The sequence below is a fragment of the Oratosquilla oratoria genome, chromosome 1, assembly GCF_046742065.1.
Source record: "Oratosquilla oratoria isolate Oo_2021 chromosome 1, ASM4674206v1, whole genome shotgun sequence".
Lineage (NCBI taxonomy): Eukaryota > Metazoa > Arthropoda > Malacostraca > Stomatopoda > Squillidae > Oratosquilla > Oratosquilla oratoria.
In genome coordinates this window covers 15,356,235-15,378,734 of record NC_134777.1, presented here as the reverse complement: position 1 = coordinate 15,378,734, position 22,500 = coordinate 15,356,235, and the positions used below count along the sequence as shown (strand labels likewise).

The window sequence follows — 22,500 nt, the reverse complement described above, 5'->3', positions numbered from 1 at the left end:
CTAACCACGAGCCATGTATATAAACACCTCCTGTCACCAAATAAAGAAGAGAAAGACCACAGAGAGAGACAGAGCTACACGTTGCTCCGCTGCTTTTTATTCTAAAGCCTCCGAACACCGCTCAACTACGACCACGTACTACCACAACTCATATGTTGAGATACCATCCAACATCATTATTACCATTATTATCATTATTATCATTATTATCATTATTATCATTATTATCATTATTGTCATTATTATTAATTATTATTATTATTATTATTATTATCAATTATTATTATTATTATCAATTACTATTATTATTATTATTATTATTATCATTATCAATTATTATTACTAATCAATTATTATTATTGATTATTATTATCAATTAATTACTATTATTATCATTACTTATTATTATTATTAGTTTATTATCATTAATTATTATTAGTTTATTATCATTAATTATTATTATTATTATTATTATTATTATTATTATTATTATTATTATTATTATTATTATTATTTTATTATTATTTTATTATTATTATTACAATATGTATATAAGGTGTTTGGACGTGAGTACATTTATGGAGCATCTGCATGCTACGATGCGTACAGGAAAAAGATAGGAACTGGGTGCAGACGAAATATATAGATAAACGTACGTGACGTGACATCATGCCTTGTGGCACTGACGCATTTGTATAAATGCGTAAATGGTCTAAGGATGCACAAAAGTGAGTAAAAATACGCATATCCTAACTACGTACATCAATCATATCACTATAGAGGTATAGCTTTGGAGGTGACCAAACACAGTTCGTGATACAGTATTTTGTAGAAACTATATAATCTTCATATTTATCTATGGCGAGTGTATATGAATAAACGCTAAATTATTTCTTTGTCGCGGCTCGTGCCGCTTAAATTCTTCTTATCGGCTTAAGAAACCTGCACAGCGAAGCTATAGCGATAATCCCATACCACACTCCTGGTCATATGGCCATTTCCCGAAGGTTGAGTGTGGTTTGAATTTTCCGCCAAAATCATCGGAAATTTAAAATTCCCGGCTCTGTGCAGGCATGCGCATTGTCGACCCCACCTCCCCCTCCCTATTCCCTCCCTTCTTACCCGGCTAGCTCGAGCCGGACGTCGCGTCACTTCAATGAGAAATGAAGGCTTCGCCTGTGGGAGGAGGGAGGGACCCTAAATCTGTGCAGGTTTCTTAAGCCGATAAGAAGAATTTAAGCGGCACGAGCCGCGACAAAGAAATATTATCGGCTGAAAGAAACCTGCACAGCGAAGCTATGCATGAGACGAGGACAGGTGGGAGGAGAGGTGAAGCCTGAATCAAACCGTTATTACGTGTGTCTTTCCTATGGGAGACTTATTCATTTTATCACTCAGTAGAGGGGAGACAGAAACGTCAAGTACCCACGCCGAAGAATGTGACATGCACAACATTGCACTGTTCACACAATGCGTAAATTATACGAAATTTGTATCCTGTTCAACGGTTCCTGGCCCCTCCCCACTCCTCGGTCGCCCTTTGCCCCCTCCACTTTTTTGAGATGAGAGGGGTGGAGCCGTTTCCATGGCGACACATGGGACAGGGGCGACTGAGTGGTAGAGACACCGTGTCCCCAAGGGAGTCGTCGATGTCCAGTCCCTAGGTCCCGCACCCGCTCCACAGAGTGGGTGCGGAGAAACTCCAGCGACCGGCGTAGGGCCCCCGACCGAAGCCAGGGACGCAACAACCTGTGGAGTGCTGAGGGTATCGGCCCGGGCAGGTCACGCGGGAGAAGCAGTATGCTCCTGTCGACCTCCCGTACCAGTCGTCGGCGCCCCAAGCGGATCAGTTGAAGGGCCGTGTTCGCGAAGTTGAGGCCCACCCCCCGCCACCGAAGGAGGGAGGACGTGTGAGAGAAGCACGCTCTTTTGGCGCAGGGGAGCACCCGAAGGACGCTGACTGTGTCCCACTCAATCCCGAGCCAATAAAGTCTGTGTGGGAGCAAGGGCAGACCCGTCCCAGTCCACCCCGAACTCCACGTCCGCCAACACACTCAGAGCCATTGAGATGTCGGCCGATGCACCCTCCCCGGTGGGCAAATGCATCCACTAGCCGTCTAGGAACATGAGTGTGGAGACGCTTGCTTCCGTCCAACGTACGCCTACCACTCTCACTAGTTTCGTGAAGATCCTCGGGGTAAGCGAGAAACCGAAAGGGAGTATGCGAGGCCAAGTTCGTTTCCGAGCGACCTCGTCCGTGGGCGTTAGTCAAGAGGCTTCGTCCTGGGTGAAGACGTTCCCTGAGCGTCTCCCACGAAGACGGGCCTGGACCCTCGGTATGTATCCAACTCACCCCAAGTCTTCCCGCGGGAAGTTCTCGAAGCCCGTGGCGAGCGTCTTCATCCAATAGTGTGCTATGGCAATTTGTGACGTCTCGTCACCCACAAGCGGACTTCTATATGTTTAATACCTAGTGACATCATGTGATTGTACTGTGACGTCACCGGATTGATCATGGCGCCATAGGATCGTCTCGTGACGTCACAGGGACACAAATTGACGTCATAGGACTACATGGTGACGTCAATTTATCACAATGACGTCATCATACCGTGACATCACTGAGTCACAGTGAGCGTTGAAATAAATTTTGACATGGTAAAATTCTGGACCATCATGACTGTAGATTAAATTAAGTTGAATAGGAAAAGTCATGTTCATTTCGACCTAAGTCACAGTGAGCGTCGAAATTAATTTTAACATGGTAAAATTCTCGACCATCATGACTGTAGATTAAATTAAGTTGAATAGGAAAAGTCATGTTCATGTTGACCTGAGTCACAGTGGGCGTTGAATTAGTTTAACATGGTAAAATTCTTGACCATCATGACTACAGATTAGCTTAAGTTGAATAGGAAAAGTCATGGTCATTTCGACCTAAGTCACAGTGAGCGTCGAAATTAATTTTAACATGGTAAAATTCTCGACCATCATGACTGTAGATTAAATTAAGTTGAATAGGAAAAGTCATGTTCATGTTGACCTGAGTCACAGTGGGCGTTGAATTAGTTTAACATGGTAAAATTCTTGACCATCATGACTACAGATTAGCTTAAGTTGAATAGGAAAAGTCATGGTCATTTCGACCTAAGTCACAGTGAGCGTCGAAATTAATTTTAACATGGTAAAATTCTCGACCATCATGACTGTAGATTAAATTAAGTTGAATAGAAAAAGTCATGTTCATGTCGACCTGAGTCACAGTGGGCGTTGAATTAGTTTAACATGGTAAAATTCTTGACCATCATGACTACAGATTAGCTTAAGTTGAATAGGAAAAGTCATGGTCATTTCGACCTAAGTCACAGTGAGCGTCGAAATTAATTTTAACATGGTAAAATTCTCGACCATCATGACTGTAGATTAAATTAAGTTGAATAGGAAAAGTCATGTTCATGTCGACCTGAGTCACAGTGGGCGTTGAATTAGTTTAACATGGTAAAATTCTTGACCATCATGACTACAGATTAGCTTAAGTTGAATAGGAAAAGTCATGGTCATTTCGACCTAAGTCACAGTGAGCGTCGAAATTAATTTTAACATGGTAAAATTCTCGACCATCATGACTGTAGATTAAATTAAGTTGAATAGGAAAAGTCATGTTCATGTCGACCTGAGTCACAGTGGGCGTTGAATTAGTTTAACATGGTAAAATTCTTGACCATCATGACTACAGATTAGCTTAAGTTGAATAGGAAAAGTCATGGTCATTTCGACCTAAGTCACAGTGAGCGTCGAAATCAATTTTAACATGGTAAAATTCTCGACCATCATGACTGTAGATTAGCTCAAGTTGAATAGGAAAAGTCATGTCCATTTCCACCTGAGTCACGGTGAGCGTCGAAATTAATTTCAACATGGTAAAATTCTCGACCATCATGACTGTAGATTAGCTCAAGTTGAATAGGAAAAGTCATGGTCATTTCGACCTGAGTCACAGTGAGCGTTGAAATTAATTTCAACATGGTAAAGTTCTTGACCATCATGACTATAGATTAGCTTAAGTTGAATAGGAGAAGTCATGTCCATTTCGACCTGTTTTTTTTTTTTTTTTTTTTTTATAAAAATAATATTGTACAATTCACATAGTGCATAAATTCTATGTAGAATATTGTATCTTGCTCAGCGGTTCCTGGGCCTTCCCCTACCCCTCGGTCGCCCTTTGCCCCCCCTTCTTTTGCGAAGAGGGGTGGAGCCGTTCCCATGGCGACACATGGGACAGGGGTGATCGAGTGGTAGAGATACCGTGTCCTGAAGGAAGTTGCTGATGCCCAGCCCCCGAGGTCCTGCACCCGTTCCACAGAGTGGGTGCGGAGAAACGCCAGCGATGCCGCGAGGCCTCTGATGTTGTGGGCGTGGGGGGCATGGCCCGGGTCGGCCTTCCGGTGCCCTGTTGGTGGTGTCAGCTAGCCAAGACAGGAAGTCCAGAACTGTGCTAGCGGAGATGGTCACTATCGCGTGTCTCCGAAGGAAGTCCTGGAATCTCCGGTTGGGAGGGTTGTTGGATCTGGATGACGGTCGGGACCGTAGCGAAGACGCGGTCTGTCGCTTCCTGGTCGAACAGACCACGGGAAAGGGGAGCTGCTCTCACCACGCCCCGGCGAGCTATCTCCGGGGCCGACCGCGCTGCAGACTGACGAGCTGCCAGACGAGCCGCGGTGAAGGCCCTCGCTGCTGGGGGTAGGGCTGATGACGCCATGTTGGCTGTACCCTCTGCCACGGTAGAGAGTGCCGCCAGGGTGTCTCTGCATACAGAAAACACGCGAATCAAATTAGTAGGGCGAGAAGGATCCCGATCCCCGGAGGGTGTAATAAAGTCACATCGCTCAATTGTAGAACGTATAACATATGCGAAGCCGAGGTCGTTTCCGAACGACCTCGTCCTCGGGCGCTAGTCAAGAGGCTCCGTCCTGGGTGAAGACGCTACCCGAGCGTCTCTCGCCAGGACAGGTCTGGACCCTCTATAGATTGAAATATCCCACTCACCTCAATTCTTCCCGCGGGAAGTCCTCAAAGCTCGTGGCGAGCGTCGTCAGCCAGTTCCTCATCATCGCCATTGCCGTGACGGTCGAGATGGTAGAGGCAAGGTCTTGTCTGGTCGAGGCCTCCGTCGTCAGCAACTTAGCCTCCGGTTCACTAAGTTGCTGGGGGAGGGCGGGGTCCCTGCCCGAGTGCCACAAGCAATCGCGCAGGCCCTCCGGCGCGAAGGGTGGTGGCAGGACGACGGGGAATGATGAAGGGATATGCCGTCGAGGAGGAACCGTCTTGGGTTGGTCTTGGGCCCGCTCGAGAGCAGGGATGTCTAAGGCTTTCTCCCCTTTCTCCTGCGGGAACCAGGCGTTTGGGGAGAGTGCTACCGCCGGTGAGTCCCCCGACCTGTCGACAAACATATGCCCATCAGGGTTTAAACGAGGGTTCTCCAGGAGAGCACCTAATGCGTCCAGAGTGTTAGAGGTGGAAATCCTGGAGGGCGTGGAGGCCGGGGCGGAGAGGGGTCGAATCTTATATAGAACCTTAGCCCCCTCCGCGTCGTTGGCCCACTTTAGGATAACGTCATCTCTCCTCCTCCAGCCCTCCAGTAGCGAGTAGTCGGGAGACCAGGCCACTAGCTTGTGATCTTCTCCAAACGAGTACTCCCAGGACCGGGGAAGGTCACACCATGAGAAGGGGTGAACTCAAGAGTCCGTCATGGTAGGAGGATAAGGTAAAGAAGAGCTGTAGTGGTCCTCCACCCCGTCCAACCCGACGGACGTCTGATTGGGGGGTTCCTCCTGAGAGGGGCCTTCTAGTCCTATACCTGTCGCCGGCACGGAGGGGCGGAGGGAAGGACCAGGAGGGAGAGTGGGAGGGGGGGCTAGAGCCGTAGGTTCAATAGGAGGTTGCTCTGGAGAGGGGTGCGTTATGATTTGCGTGGTCTGAAAGGCCGGATAATGTGATAGGGCCGATTCAAGGACGGGGCCTATCAGGGACGGAAGGAGGGCAGCCACTTGGGCAGCCAGAGTTCCCTCTCCCCTCGTTTCGTCCCCCGGCTCCCTGCCCTTGTGGGATTTACGGCGAGGAAAAGGAGAGCGAGGAAGGGAGGGTGAGTTGGGGGGAGAGGCTGTGGAGGGTGGGGACAAGCTGAGCGTCCTGGACCTCGGTGAGGCAGACCTCTTTTTCGAGCGAGATTTCCTGCCGGGTTCACGTGAGTGAACTAGGGAGGAAGACGAGTTCGTGGGGGTGCTTGACAAAGCAAGCCGTAAGGGTTTTAAGGACCCTTGATGGTCGGATGTATGGGGCTGCCGAGAGGCCTGAGGACGCTCGGGGACACCATACTCCGTAACATCAGACTCGTCCCCTTGTACTCCGAGAGGCCCAGGTTGTCCACCAACGGAAGTCTCGGAGACATAGGGAGACGGATGGCGAGGGCGAACGAGGCCCAATTCCACGCCTAACGCCGGATCCGCCCACACCAGGGGGGGGGGTCGTCAGCGGATTTCAATTTCCGAGCTCTGCGCCATGCCTCCCGAAGAAGTTCGAGGGCGGCTAGCTTGGAACGGGTTTTGGGAGGAGCAGCACGAATCTCCTCAACCCGCGCTTTGCACACAACGCAGGCTAGGGGGTTAAAGCCAGCTTGTGAGAAACAAGGGGCATGGCGGGAGCAGAGGTCGTGGTGGCCGTCTGACGAGATCCTGGCTGTGCAGCCGGATTCCACACACAAGCGTTTGGTCTGAAAATAGAATAATGATAATCATAGAAGGGGTGTCCCAAAGGTGTCTGGACACAACACCGAAGGGGAAAAACTGCAGGAGAACAGGTAGGGCTCCCTACGAGAACACACGAGCACGAGCAGGAACCAGACTTACCGGCATGAAAAGAAGGTGGGTTGTGGAGTGACCGACTCGTCTGGTTCCGCGATGCTAAGTGACGCGACGTCCGGCTCGAGCTAGCCGGGTAAGAAGGGAGGGAATAGGGAGGGGGAGGTGGGGTCGACAATGCGCATGCCTGCACAGAGCCGGGAATTTTAAATTTCCGATGATTTTGGCGGAAAATTCAAACCACACTCAACCTTCGGGAAATGGCCATATGACCAGGAGTGTGGTATGGGATTATCGCTATAGCTTCGCTGTGCAGGTTTCTTTCAGCCGATAATTATGTATTTCTAGTAATAAACATATTATTTATAAAAATACAAAAACCAAATGATAAATGACAAATGCATACACACAGTGGCAGATCCAGGATCAGAATTTTGGGGCTGGGGCTCACCTGAATTTTGTAAATATGGATGTATGAAAATTGAGGTTTAATAATTACAGGTAGTTTGAGAACTTACCGGTCACAATTTTCTACCGGGTTGGTTTCTCAAACGTTGGTAGGTTTGAATTTTGAAGATCTTGAAGGCCTTCTGAAACCGGAGACGTAAGGTCCCTTGCCAAGAGGTTCCTAAATTTGAGGTCCGTCTGGAGGGACTCTTAGAAGTTCGAAAAGAGCTCAAAAGGCCATGGGTTAATATTCACTTTAAGTAATTTCTCAAAGTTAATCCCCGATTTATCAAACCTAGATTTATTACATAGATTTAATAAACAAACAAGGAGGAGTGGAGTTTAATTGTATTTTATTTCAAGTTACGGTAGGCGTGATTCGAAGTTTCAGGAAAGGCTTCTGAATCGAAAGAAAATAACACCTTGAGGGAAAGATTCCAGAACAAAGCTAAGCACTATTGAAAGTTATGGGTTTAATGTAAACGCTTAGAAATGCAACTTAACTGTTTATTGTTCTTCAAAGACAATGCACATGACACAAATAGGTTTATGTACAGACACTAATACACACACATCAACCTCTCCACACCGTGGCTTCAACATGACTAACTTGCAATGACGTAGCGTCACCCTTAGCGCGGGAAATCTCTCAGGCCTAGCAACTGAACTTTGTTATGCATTCAAATTAAGTACAGATTATACAATAAATCAAGTGAAAAAATCTTACTATACATTGCATTGTACATTCAATCAAAAACAACACAAGATGCACAATAACAAATATTTATATTTCAACAATTCCCAATAACAATTACCACAGATGACGCTTTGGGGGACTAACCTGAATTTTGTAAATATAGATGACACTTTTAAACAGGTGTAATCCGCAGCGCGAATACGATGATTTTGAATATAAATTGAAGTATATGGTCTCATTTGATTTAGTTTTTTTCAAGATATTGAACAAAATCAGTATTTAACCTTACACTTTTAAAGATTTACCCTTAATAATGTGTTGAATATCATTCCTGTTATTCTTACTGAAATGTTTTATGAAACGTTAGAAAAAATATGTCAATGTATCACTGCTTTCTGCCACATTCCGGTGTACACGAAGCAGGTTTCTAGGCCTCTGCTATGAGGTAATGAAAGAACATATTTGGGGGGTTTTTAGCCCCCCTAACCCCACTAAATCCCCCACTGCTTATACATTTGCTTCCCTGTTAGATAAAACCTAAGTAAAAATTTATAGTCACTGCTACAGTTTTCATAGAAAACAAAGGTTAGTGGCAATGAGAGAGAACGTATCGCTGCCCTTGACGTTCGTTTTGCTCCGCAAACTTACCCAAACTTTCTCTTGTCTATTGGATGGCCAGTTGCCAAGAACAATATAATCCCTGGGCAGACTATCTTAACCATCAGGGGATGTAGCTCAAGTGGTAGAGCGCTCGCTTAGCATGTGAGAGGTACGGGGATCGATACCCCGCATCTCCAAATATTATAGATTAGATTTGAGCTTCGAAAATGAGGTCAAGTAAGGTTGTGTTATCGGGGTATTTTTGTTTTTCCGAATCCACATTTTTATTTTTTCGTTATTTTTTCAGAACTTAGGGTAACCTAAGTTATTCTAGCTTAACCTAACCTAATCTAAACAAGGCCCTCACATAGTGGGGGGGGGGGGGTGAGGGACATATGTCCTAAGGCGGCACATATAGGGGGGCGGCAATTCTTAGTCTGGACATGTCGCTCACAAGGCTGACAAAATAATCATAATATAATAAGGTCAAAGGATCCCTGAACATTTTACCGTAATATACGAATTTTGCATTAGAATCAACATAATATGAAATAATTTCCCCTTTATCCTTTCTACAATAGGGACATTAAATACAAATTTTAAAATCCGTTTAATTATTTCGCAAGCCAATAGCTACAACAGGCAGTAAGGGCTAGCGAAGATGGTGATGGGGAGGGGGGGGGACGTTACTGAGACCTTTCCCAGGGGGGGGGGGCACTTTGCCCCGGGGCGTCACTTAGGCATGTAAGGTGCTCTGAATCCAACCTAACCAAACCTAACTTAAACCATCCTAATCCAATATAGCCTAGCCTAGCCCAACCTAACCTAACTTAACCTAGCCTAACCTAGCTTAACCTAAACTAATCTAGCTTAACCTAGCCTAACCTAACCTAACTTAACCTAGCCTAACCTAACCTAAACTAAGGTAACCCAGTCTAACCTAACCTCGTCAATCATTTTGGTTATGTCTGCCACACAGCCTTGACGTCGGGGAAAGAAAAATGAGTTACGCTATGTAGATTTATGAACAGGAATGTATCGATGGTCTGTATAGAGTAACTAAGAATATACTAAACGCTTATAAAACAACGGAGGAGTCAACGCTGGAAATAATACTAAAAGATAAAGAATGTCCTCGGTAAAATAATGAAATAAAGAGGCCATGAAAGAGAACAGTAAATGTCATAATTATCTCATTAACAGGACGATTATAGACAAAATAGGGTAGGATGTCGCGCGCGCGCGCGCATACACACACACACACACACAAACAAACAAACTTTCTCTCGATCACACACACTGCTGAACACACATGCACACAAACACACACACACACACACACACTGCTGAACACACACACACACACACACTGCTAACAATTCAAAAACACTTGGAGATGCGGGGTATCGATCCCCGTACCTCTCACATGCTAAGCGAGCGCTCTACCACTTGAGCTACATCCCCTTGCACCCTATGCACCTTTGACCTTATAAAACAAGAAGTAGAGAGGTGAGCACTCCTTCAGGGTGTCTCATTAGTACAACAGCAACAGTTACAGTGCGTTTTCGCTTGCTGACACACAACTCCGTTTTCTTTCAATATCAAAACAAGGTTTTATTGTAGACATAGAAAATTTAGTGAAAACAAGGTAATCTCTTTACCTTACCATCAATTGGGGGCATGCGCCACTCCGGGAGCGCATTGCCTCACACACACACCGGCGCCAGTCCCCTTCATGGTCTCTCCAAGCAAGCTCCCAGGCAGACGCCCTTCCCAGTCCATTCAACTCACGCCATGTTCGATCAACTTACCCCTCCAGCCATGAATTCTGTGGACGTCGTCCCCTTCTTCGCCTCCTCCATAGAGGGTTGTCTCTTACGGGGAAAACCCTGTGAATGGAATCAGTATTAGGGTAACGTGCCACGTGCCCATATAGCCGATGCTGACGTCCACGAATTATGCTGAAGGTAACTTGCATAAACTGAGTCTCACAGTACAGTCTCTGGCTTGATACATAGTCACTCCAGTGATACCTTATGATTTCCCGAATTTATCTGGTACCATAAACATTGACGTAGCCCGAAGGGATTTCTCCCCGTCTTCTCCTTTTCTGCATGAGGGGACGGAGAGGGGGGGGGTCGCCGAATTTATGAAGCGGCCTTGCTGTGGATGTGCTGTGTCTTGCGACACTGCTTCTGACCCAGGGCAGTGGACAGGATGCAGGGATAACCCGTCATCCAGGAGGTGCCAAAATAGGAGGGAGGGAGGAAGGTGGAGGGGAGTGGAATATATGGGAAATGAAATGGGTGGGAGTTATTTCTATGCCTTTTTCTTTTTGGCTACCCCCCGTGTAAGGGGGAAAAAGCCTTTGGTATATGTATGTATGTATAAACATCGAGATGCCTGTTCAATTCAGTATATAGTGTCCATGTCTCACAGCCGTAAAGTAAGGCAGTGAACACAATCATATCTTAGAAAATTCAAAATAGTCTAGATTCAGGGGAAAAACATGAAAATAAGTACAGGTCATATTTACACATGTACATTACTTCTCTGTTGAACAGCGAACACCCACAGGCACGACTGTAATGAAAGAAAACGGAATCCACTCGTAATTAGAGAGAACGTCCCGCGCCGACCTTGAGGTTTATTCTCTCTCGCCAAACGGCCGCCGGACCAGTTTGTCTCTGGTCATCACGTCTGAGCCATTTGGCGAGACAATATAACCCAGCCACTCCCCAGGGAGGGTCTGGGGATGTAGCTCAAGTGGTAGAGCGCTCGCTTAGCATGTGAGAGGTACGGGGATCGATACCCCGCATCTCCAAATACATCTTTATGAACTCGGTGCTTTTCAGATGCATTGTGTGAAATGTCGCTAAAGAATTTAATCATTTACATACAAAAATTCGATCTGTGTGCGATATGTATGACTGAAGAATATATATATATATATATAAGCAGAAACATCACAAAACCACGTGATCCAATAAATTGCTGATAACCAGCAAGGAAACCACCAAAAGAAACTAAACTTCCCAAGCGCTTTCGTGATATTTCACATCTTGAGGGGAATACCCTGAAGATGTGAAATGTCACGAAAGCGCTTGGGAATTTTAGTTTCTTTTTCCGGTTTCCTTTGTGGTTATCAGCTATATATATATATATACATATATATGTATATATATATATGTATATATGTATATATATATATATATATATATATGCAATAAAAACACTAGGAGCGTGTGTTCACAAATGCGTAAGTAACCACTAGGAAAAGTAAACTAACGAAGCAGAGCGCTTTCGTATGATTACATCTTCAGTGCAGATACAAAGAAGGAATTATAAGATAAAGAAACAAGGTACAGAATATATGACATAGTGAAGAGGGCATTCGGAGAGGTAGTGGAAGAAGTACACGTGACGGACGTTTGGGCCGTCCTGGTAGCCAACAAGTATGGGACGTTTGGGCCGTCCTGGTAACCAACAAGTATGGGACAACTGCTCATAATTTATATTACAATTTAAACAATTTTGAAATTTCATGAGAAATAAAACTATCTAATTTGTACAAACCTTGATGAAGATTAACATTTATCCCCTTACTAGATTTGATCAAACTGCATTCAATTAAATTTCTTTCTGTTATGTTGTTGTTGTATGTGATGACTGGTTGAATTGTTGACAGAGAATGACGCGGTTTGATCGTATACCGCCATACGACCAAACCGCACATATATATATAGATATATATATATATATATATACATATATATATATATATATATATATATATATTTATATATATATATATATATATATATATATATATATATATACATATATATATATATATATATATATATATATAATATGTATGTATGTATATTCCAGTGACTATCAAGACTTCAATCCCATCACCGCTTTCACTTAGCCTCTCCAGACTTATCTGTTTTCGTTGCTTCCTTCCAGTCTTTCAGGTTGGTGTCAATGCTGCGGGCCACTTCATTGGCTTCCTCGTCGCTCTGGCGGTATCTAGGTCTTTCCAGGATTCGTTACCCGTGACTCTTCCTTCCATCGCCATTTTTGGCAATCTTGTTGGCTCCATCTTGGCACAGTGACCGGCCCACCTTGTTGTCTTGTTTGTGCTCTAATTTCCCTATTGTGTCAATTTATTATTATTTACTATTAACCTGTTTGTTTATCATTTAACTATACCTATGCATTTAGTTATGTATTTTATTGTTATTTACATTATTATAGTTTTTATTTATTAATTTATTATTATTATGATTTTTTTTTTCGCATCCGAACTAAATGTGGACCAAAAGGTCTCCTGTCGGCATGCTCCGCCTTTGTAATCCTTTGTAATCTATTGTCCTGTTACTACGTCGTAGCCTACACTGGGTCCAGAATTCTTCTAATGATGGTGTTTTCGAAAACTTAAAATCAACTGTTTCTTTGCTTGGCCAGTATCCAGGTGTCACTGTTGGTCTAATTACAATGTTGTTTGTTCTCATTTTTGTTTTCTTGCTAACTTTTCTGCTTCTCATAATGGTGGAGAGAGCTTGGTACCATTTCTTTCCTGTTGTTCTCCTTTCATTGATTTCTCTGTCTATCTCATCTCTTTCCGTTACTAGGGCACCTAAATATTTTAATTTGCCTGTGTGTTGTACATTTAAGGTCCCTACTTGCATATTGTCTCTGTTACCACCCTCTCTACTCATTTTCATGATCGTGGTTGTCTCATTGCACGCAAGGAATAATTGTCCCGGTGTATCCTGAAATGGCGTGAACGTTTCGTTGATCTCGCCCATATACTCAACTCTCATCACCATATCATCTGCATACGCTAGGAACCCTATATTTCCTGTGACCAATCTCACTCCTGAAAGGAGGTTAAGACTTTCCCTGGTCGTATTTCCTATCACGAGATTGAAGAGTATTGTTATCTTTTTGGCAGGAAAGTTTCCCATCGGAAAATTATATGATAATAGATAATGGTAATAGAATAGACGTGACGGCGTAGAGAACCGGGAGTATTGAGGACTTGAAGATAATTAACCGGGACCATCACATGGGTAACTGCCCCGCAAACCTAAAGAAGGAGAAGGAGGAGGAGGAGGAGAAGAAGAAGAAGAAGATGAAGAAGAAGAAGAAGAAGGGGAAGGAGAAGAAGAAGAATACGACGACGACTATGGGAATTTCCCCGCAAGAGTTGAATTAAAGTAACACCAAATTACTGAAAATTCGCTTACGTTGTTTGAATAATGGAGAGTACAGTAGAAACAGTACTGATGCATAGAAGTGAAGTATGAACTCCTAAAACAAGAAATTACTTTAATAATGATTATGAATAAACAAGATGGACTGTGATGGAAGAAAGAGATAGATAGATAGATAGATAGAGAGAGAGAGAGAGAGACAGATAAAGAAAGAGAGAGAAAATGAAAGAGAGATTATTTCATTAAATAACTCATATATCCGCTTTTCCTTCCCCATCAGTCAAAATCAAGGTAAATACAGGTAAGGTTATCCATATTAGGAAATCATGAGCTAGTATGAGAGGATATAATTCCAAGCAGATCCAGTACCTTCAACAAACGAAGAAGGACAGCTGACTTGGGTCTCACTGAAATGGTATAGGTAGGTTGAGAAGATGGGAGACAAGATACTACTCAAAATAGTACATACATACATATACCAAAGGCTTTTTCCCCCTACATGGGGAGTAGCCTAAAAGAAAAAGGCATAAAAACCACTCCCACCCGTTCCATTTCCTATATATTCCACTCCCCTCCACCCTCCTCCCTCCCTCTTATCTTGGCACTTCAGAATAGTACTTAAGTTAAAGGGAGTAACAAGGAAAGGAGGTGGGCCGAAAACAGAACAGAGAAAAGGTTATAGGGAGTGCAAAGAGAGGACGAAGATAAGTATGGAGGAGGCAGAGATGTTGGAGAATAACGAAGAAAATAGTGGAGATCCATGGAGTAGGTGAACGAAAATTATTGAGCGGAACGAGAAGAAGGGAGGGGGTAGAGGCACGTATATCTCAGTATGAAGAAAAAGAAAAATAGAAAGAATATATGATAAAGAAAAGATTGTATAACCATGTTCTGCATCCTCATATATAGCTTCTCTTTATACGACTGTCTAGAACTCTAGATTCTCTCTACTTCCTCTTAATATTAGATTGAATCCTAAATATCCTTGTATAGGTGGGTTGGCAACCCTTTTTCGTGGGGACATACGCCGAAGATGAAAATTTTGCAAACGTGGAAGTACGTACACACACACACGCGCGCGCGCGCACGTACACGTGAGCGAGTACGAGCGAGTTCAATGAGGCCAAACATTTCTTTCTTGGAGATGCGGGGTATCGATCCCCGTACCTCTCACATGCTAAGCGAGCGCTCTACCACTTGAGCTACATCCCCATGAACGGTATATGGTGGAAAATAAACATCAAGACAAAACTGAAAGTGGAAAGTGCTCTAACACGTAATGCAAATGGGCAAATGGCATCCGTGTTCTTGTATTCTAATTAGATGACGTACGAGTAGTACACACACACACACACACACACACACACACACACACACACACACACACACACACACACGCACGCACTCACACACACACACACACACGCACGCACTCACACACACACACACACACGCACACACACACACACACACACACACACACGTACATACAAGGACATACTCTTGAAGAATGGTATGGGCGTGGCGTGTGTGTAAGGTGAAAGCCAAACCCATAGACGGGTCTCTATACGAGATCTGAGCTCTCATCTACAACAGAAGTAAACAAGTCCACACGAAATCCAAGAACATGGTGTGTGTTTGCGCGCGCATGCGTGTGCGTGCGTGCGTGCGTGTGTGTGTGTGTGTGTGTGTGTGTGTGTGTGTGTGTGTGTGCGCGCGCTTACGTTGTGTGTGCGCTTGAGTGTGTGTGTTTGTGCTTGTGCGCGCGCGCGTGTGTGTGTGTAAGTGTGTGTGCTTGCGCGTGTGTGTGCGCTTGCGCGAGTGTGTGTGCTTTCGTGTATGTGTGTGTGTATAAGCGTTTGTGCCTGCGCACGTGTGTGTATGTGCTTGCGCGTGTTTGTGTGTGTGTGTATTCACCACCATGGTCTTTGGACCACGTGTTGGACTCGTGTGTGTGTGTGTGTGTGCGTGTGTGTGTGTGTGTGTGTGTGTGCGCGCGCGCTTACGGTGTGTGTGCGCTTGAGTGTGTGTGTTTGTGCTTGTGCGCGCGCGTGTGTGTGTGTATATGTGTGTGTGTGTAAGTGTGTGTGCTTGCGCGTGTGTGTGCGCTTGCGCGAGTGTGTGTGCTTTCGTGTATGTGTGTGTGTATAAGCGTTTGTGCCTGCGCACGTGTGTGTATGTGCTTGCGCGCGTGTGTGTGTGTGTGTATTCACCACCATGGTCTTTGGACCACGTGTTGGACTCGTGTATGTGTGTGTGTGTGTGTGTGTGTGTGTGTGTGTGTGTGTGTGTGTGTGTGTGTGTGTGTGTGTGTGTGTTCACGCTTACGCGTACGCGTCCAACAGCTTCTTCAACATGTCAGACTGCCCTTCTCTTCCTAACCTACTTTCTGTCCTTTGTGAGTCTGTGAGAAAGAATGAGAGGTCACTTTTTTTCTCCTCAAGATTCCCAGAGGAATATGGAATGTCAAGAACAGAATAATTTCCTCTCTCTCAGGTGGCAAGGAATTAATTCTTTCCCCTTCTCGCTGGCATTGTGAAACTTACATTCGTAGGGAGAAGATTACAGACAAGCCTTCTTGTGGAGAAATACACGCACGCGAACGTACACACACACACACACACACACACACACACACACACACACACACACACACACACACACACACACACACACGACTCGGTGGCGCGGTTGGTAGAGCGATGGACTGGGAAGTACGGTGGTGTTCGCAGTACCTGGATCGAATCCTGCCCAGGGCTGGAATTATTTCGGTATCGCTGCGCTTCGGGTCGTTACTCTGACTCTCGTGGGCAGGGAGTTGGGTGTGTGTGAAAGGTCATAGCATTACCCATAGATCGGTCATACGAGCTCTGAGTTCTCTTCTGGGAGGGAAATAGCTGTCGATCACGAGTCCAATACGTGATCCAAAGACCAAGGTGAATACACACACACACACACACACACAGACAAACGTGTGCACGAATGTGTCCAAATGAACTGAATTATATGATTATTTATTCATTTATCAATTTCAAGGAGAGATAATTGATTAGGAAATTTATCAGCGATCCCCTCAACGCCTTAATGGTGACTTACCTCTTTTGTGCACAACTGATTTCTTCGAGACTCCTTTGACTTCTTCAGGAACTTTTGACTTTTTTCTCTGGTTTGTTTCAGGTTTAGAAACACGTGTCTTGGCCCAACAGTTTCCTGCTTTCTATTTACAAATTTTTGATGACGTACTTCGAGACTTCTCATCGTCAAGTGTCGTCACATTCACGTCCTCCTTGGGGGGTGAGATCTTCGAGGCTGAGGTTGAGTTCTGCTGTTCCTTTGGTGTTGTCACGTTCTTAGACCCCTGGGTCACGTTCTTCGTGTCTGTACGAGATTCAGAACCAAGTTCTTTGGATTCGGAACTCTTAGGGTTTGGGTTCGAAGACTCATTGTGAAATGGGTTCAGTGAGCCGAGCTTTGAAGAGAGATAAGAGGTGATGTTATGGACGAATGGCATGATCACATTGTCATGTAATATATTCAGATCCTATTCCTTCTTGCTTAAGGCGATTCGATCCTATTGTAGAGAGTTGGATGCCTTTTTCTTTTGTTTACAGGGCTTATGCTTCGGACACGACACTGATTGGGTATTCTAAACCTTATTCTTTGTAGACAGACCTTCATTTAGACCACTTTTAAGATCAGAGTTAGAACTTAATCTCTATTTCGATCCCTCACTACGAACTGAACGTTTAGGAACATCCATAGCCTTCCCACGTTCTTCCTTACGTTCTGAACGTCCTGTAGGTCGACCGTTCACCACGCCATCGAGTGACAACAGCAGAACCCAGCAGCACACGAAGATCAAGAAGTTCCTTATCATCGTCACCCCCCGTCACTTCACCACCACGGACCAAACGGCCACCCCATCACGTCAGTAGCAATATCCAGAGATACGGGAAACATGTTTTCATCACTCTCATTATAATCACCATCATCATCATTATCCCTCTGAGTTTGTTACAACGTATTTTTATTCTGTCCACCGCCAGGTGATTTTATTCAGCTGGAAGGGGGGAACTCCTGGACTTGGAATGGTCAAGAATTATCTTTTACCTCACATGACTTGTACATTTTATTCTGGTTGACGCCAGGCAATATTATTCAGGTGAAGGACAATCGCCCCCCACCCCGTTCAAGGAATGTAGTGTTAATCTAATCAGCCCGGTGATGTCTCTAGCTGATAGAAATCATCTGGCGGCAGTCACAGTGACAATCAAGTATCACAGTGTACGGTACAAGTTGTTTGAAAAAGCAATGAAGAAAAATATCCGGATGTTTCGTATTTCTACGCCGATATCCAGTGTTTTTATTCTTGGGGGAAAGTATCACGCCGAAGAATCACATCAAGTGAGGTTTTGTACATAACTGAAGAAAAACACGTCCCTCTGGTCCGTAGGGGTGTCACCGAAGTCCCCTTCCCACTGGCAAAGAAAGAAATCCAAGGACAATCACGTCGTCAATATTTATTTACAATAGATGATATTGTCAATGCCTCTGATATTGACGGTCACGACCTCTCCTGTACTTTCGTTACCAACCTAGAACAATCTATATCTTTTTCTAAGGCAGGGGTGGTCCATTCTTGGCACGCGTGCAAAATTTGGCACACCAACGACTTTATTTCCGGCACGCAAAACCCAAAGCTCACCTTAAAAAAGATAACTAATAAATCTCCAGCCTCTTTTGTGTGACCATTGGTAACCACATGCTACACTGGGCGGCGCGCGTATTGGAGCCCTTATATATAGAAGATGAAGGGAGTATGGGGACCCATACTCGTATGTAGGCCTATGGTTTTACTCCGTTGGCACGCGAGAACATTTTGTATCAAGGATTTGGCTGATCTTGGCACCCACACTGAAAAAAAGGTTACTCACCTCTTTTCTAGAGTCTCTAGTATACCCAAGACCTCTCCCATGACTTTAGTATTAACCTAGGTCCTCGTAGGATACTCAGTATCATTCTGACATTGTTAATATTTACTTCTATATATCATCTATACATATGTATCCTGCGGGGTCCAGACTCTCCCTACCAAGGCATACACCAGCAAAGACAAAGCCCTCTTGGTTAAGTTCTTTTTTATTTTCTATTTATATATATATTTATTTATTTATTTATTTATTTATTTATTTATTCATTCATTTATTTACTTATTTATTTATTTATTTATTTATGTATTTATGTATTTATTTATTTATTCATTTATTCATTTATTCATTTATTCATTTATTCATTTATTCATTTATTCATTTATTCATTTATTCATTTATTCATTTATTCATTTATTGATTGATTGATTGATTGATTGATTGATTGATTGATTGTCCTGGAGGAGTTTTTGTAAAAGCTCCCTAGGATCCAACCTCCCTAGGACATAAACCAGCGTGGTCTAAACCCCATAGGTTAGACTAGGGAAGTTTTGTCCAATAGTGTTTTCATCCTAGAGGTAGGGAGGGGGCTGTCCTACACTCGGATCCTGCATGCCCCCTTGGCGGGGACCAGAACCTTGATGACTGGACATTTCGATTATGAATTAACAAAACTTTCAGAGCATGATCCCCCTTCCACTTATTTGCTTGATCATGCAAGAACAAAACATGAAAGCGAACATGAGTCTTGCAAATGTAGTGGAAAGGAAGGAAGCAATCAAGCAGGGCGTCAGGAGGGGGAAAGGAAGCCAGGTCAGGTCAAGCGAGGTCACGAGAAGAAAGGAGACCGATTCCACAAACAAATCATAAAAACTGACATGGCAACGTGAAACACAAAAGTTAAGGTTACTTGATGTAGTAATCCTCATGAAAAAAAAATCCAAAATTTGCGCTTACAACATGATTAGAGAACTATTGACCTACTGCGCAGGAACGTTTATGGAGGTATACATTCTATAAACTGCTCTGAGTATAATAATTTTCTGGTCCACAACGAGAGGAAGAAATTTGAGATTTACCAACCAAACTGTTCCTTTGAATAACAAAAGGTTCCCAAAATTTGTCCACATCTTTCGAAGACATCCTCAGAGTCGACATGACGTCATTCCTTAAGCCCCACCTACGTGCGCATGAACAAACTCAGTAGCCATAGATTTCGGTATCATCTTCCTAATCTCAGTGTTGATTCTGCCATACCCATTTCCTGGTATTCTTGGGGTCCAAATCAAGTAGGGGGGTCCACGGGGCCCACAAGGGATTCCTGGGGGGAGGGGGGAGGGGGGAAGGGGGGTTAACAGTCGCAAGATATTGAGTCCGATCAAAGACGAGAAGAAGTCACCGAACAGGTTGGTCTTGCCAAGTGTGAGACTGCAGTCCCAAGACTGGACATGCGGGTGTGATGAAATGGTTTTAATTTAGATATATTTACCGAGCCGCTACTTTCACAAGTTCAGAGTGGTGATGATGATAATGATGATCATGAGGATGGTGATGATGATGAGACCTTAGAGACTAGGTGATAGTGACGGTGATGATGATGATAATGATGATGATGTTGTTGTTGCTGCTGCTGCTGTTGCTGCTGATGAGGATCATCATCATCATCATCATCATCATCATCATCATCATCATCATCATCATCATCATCATCATCATCATCATCATCATCATCATCATCATCATCATCATCATCATCATTATTATCATCATCATCATCATCATCATCATCATCATCATCATCATCATCATCATCATCATCATCATCATCATCATCATCATCATCATCATCATCATCATCATCATCATCATCATAATAATGATAATAATAATGATAATAATAATAATTAATAATGATAATAATGATAATGATAGTAATGATGATGATGATGATAATGATAATGATAATAATGATAATGATAATGATAATAATGATAATTATGATAATGATGATAATGATAATAATAATGATAATGATAAATGATAATAATAATGATAATGATAATAATGATAATGATAATTATGATAATAATGATAATTATGATAATGATGATAATGATAATAATAATGATAATGATAAATGATAATAATAATAATGATAATAATAATAATGATAATGATAATGACAATAATGATAATGACAATAATGATAATGACAATAATGATAATGATAACAATAATGATAACAATAATGATAATAACAATAATGATAATAACAATAATGATAATAATAATGATGATAACGATAATGATAATAACGATAATGATAATAACGATAATGATAATAACGATAACGATAATAACGATAACGATAATAACGATAACGATAATAACGATAACGATAATAACGATAACGATAACGATAATAACGATAACGATAATAACGATAACGATAATAACGATAACGATAATAATGATAACGATAATAATGATAACGATAATGATAACGATAATAATGATAACGATAATAATGATAACGAAAAAAATGATAACGATAATAATGATAATAATAAAAATAGTAATAATAATTGTATATAGAGACCAATAACGAGTACTTGCAAATGGTGGTCTTCCAAGACGGACTTCAGAGAGAGTCATCTCCCCACCGCCCATTTTTAAAAGTCGTAACACCCTTGCCTCCATCTGGATGTGCATCCCCGAAGGGCTGACACTTAATCCCCGGACTGAGCTCGAGTCCTCTATGAACTTAAACTACATTTCCTCAACTTTTTCATGTAAGGAGAGCCGGCAATCGGCGACTGATCCCCTGGTACTATAAGCCGGTGATATGGAAACTGAGATTCACACAATACGGACAACAGTCCAAAGATTCTTCCCAGAGAGATGAGTGGGAGGTACTAAGGACCGCTGCCATCCTTTACGGGGTCGCGGGATTCTGGTGAAACTTGAGGATATATACAGGAACCACACACACACACACACACACACACACACACACACACACACACACACACACACACACACACACACACACACACACACACACACACACACACACACACACACACAGAAACTGACGGCAAATGAAATAACGTTAGAATGAACGTTTTCGTCCATTAAGGCATCTTCAGTGTACATAGACTAACAAAAGCCACAATAAACACACAGGACCCTGGTGAACCTGTTACGTTGAGGCTAGCCCCCTTCTGCATCCTTTCCCAGTATAGTTTTTGACTAGTCTCTTTGTATATTTACTATGACTTTCTTTGTCACCCAAAGGTTTTCGAAGGAAACAAGCAAAAACTGGTTTACCAAAAGAGTGATTAACAATTGGAATAGACTTGGTAACCATGTAGTTAGTGAGCGCTTCCCTTCACCCTCGTCCACACACCTTCCACCCCCGGAAAGATGACTCAGCACTTCCCACGTTCTTTCTCTCAGGTCGACGTTGCTCTTCCAGACCTTGTTGAGATTTTTTCTGTAAATACATACATACATACATACATACATACATACATACATACATACATACATACATACATACATACATACATACATACATACATACATACATACATACATACATACATACATACATACATACATACATACATACATACATACGTACGTACGTACGTACGTACATACACACATACATACATACATACATACATACATACATACATACATACATACATACATACATACATACATACATACATACAGTA

The 22,500-nt window shown here is 43.1% G+C and overlaps 4 non-coding genes across 4 annotated transcripts; 2 read left to right on the top strand and 2 right to left on the bottom strand.

Annotated features, from left to right (window-relative positions):
* The first annotated feature begins 8,725 nt into the window (after positions 1-8,725).
* Positions 8,726-8,798, top strand: TRNAA-AGC (transfer RNA alanine (anticodon AGC)). Its single transcript has one exon. It is a non-coding gene; the product is annotated as a tRNA-Ala (tRNA).
* A 1,194-nt stretch (positions 8,799-9,992) lies between these two features.
* TRNAA-AGC (transfer RNA alanine (anticodon AGC)) lies at positions 9,993-10,065 on the bottom strand. Its single transcript has one exon. It is a non-coding gene; the product is annotated as a tRNA-Ala (tRNA).
* A 1,287-nt stretch (positions 10,066-11,352) lies between these two features.
* On the top strand, positions 11,353-11,425 carry TRNAA-AGC (transfer RNA alanine (anticodon AGC)). The gene has a single exon. It is a non-coding gene; the product is annotated as a tRNA-Ala (tRNA).
* Positions 11,426-14,965: 3,540 nt separating this feature from the next.
* On the bottom strand, positions 14,966-15,038 carry TRNAA-AGC (transfer RNA alanine (anticodon AGC)). Its single transcript has one exon. It is a non-coding gene; the product is annotated as a tRNA-Ala (tRNA).
* Between the last annotated feature and the right edge of the window lie 7,462 nt (positions 15,039-22,500).